The sequence below is a fragment of the Clupea harengus genome, unplaced genomic scaffold, assembly GCF_900700415.2.
Source record: "Clupea harengus unplaced genomic scaffold, Ch_v2.0.2, whole genome shotgun sequence".
Lineage (NCBI taxonomy): Eukaryota > Metazoa > Chordata > Actinopteri > Clupeiformes > Clupeidae > Clupea > Clupea harengus.
Genome location: NW_024879588.1, coordinates 170371 through 170985, shown reverse-complemented (window position 1 = coordinate 170985; position 615 = coordinate 170371). Strand labels below are relative to the sequence as shown.

The 615-nt window shown below is 45.5% G+C and overlaps 1 pseudogene; it reads right to left on the bottom strand.

The window, feature by feature from the left end:
• Positions 1-215: 215 nt before the first annotated feature.
• On the bottom strand, positions 216-334 carry LOC122129084 (annotated as a pseudogene).
• Positions 335-615: the final 281 nt, after the last annotated feature.

Genomic DNA, 615 nt, shown 5'->3' with positions numbered 1-615 from the left:
CAAGACCCCTATGATACTTCTTCTGGTGTTTGCTGGACAGTTTCAAAAGTCTTAAAATAACTAGCCAGCTCAGATGTGTGGTTATTCACCCTCTCACTCCATAGTGGAGCATAGGCCATTGATAGCAAGTTGCCACCAGATTTGGTATCCACTTGTTCTCGATGTTTCAGTTATCCAGTAACTCCACTGAGCGAGGGATTGGCCCACCCAGCTTCAGCTGACAGCATCTGGTCTTGCCAGGTGGTCTCCCATCCAAGTACTAACCAGGCACGGCACCGCACTGCTTCCGAGATCGTACGAGATCGGGTGTGCTCAGTGTGGTATGACTGTAAGTCTAGCTCAAATGTGGCTTGCCATAAACCGTTTACTTGCACACATGCGACACCCTTATTGCACACAGACTCAAACAGGGCAGTGACAGAGCCATTAGCTGTTATAATAAATAAGTCATAAAATAAATCATCTGTAGTTAGAGGTCTCTTTTGGAAAAGACGCATAACTCTTCACCGGCAGTAGACATTTTACTTGTTCCCCTTGACAGAGGACATGATAAGCCCAGAGCGCCAAGTTGATACAATACTGGAGGTATTATGCTGATACTATGCTGAAAAACTT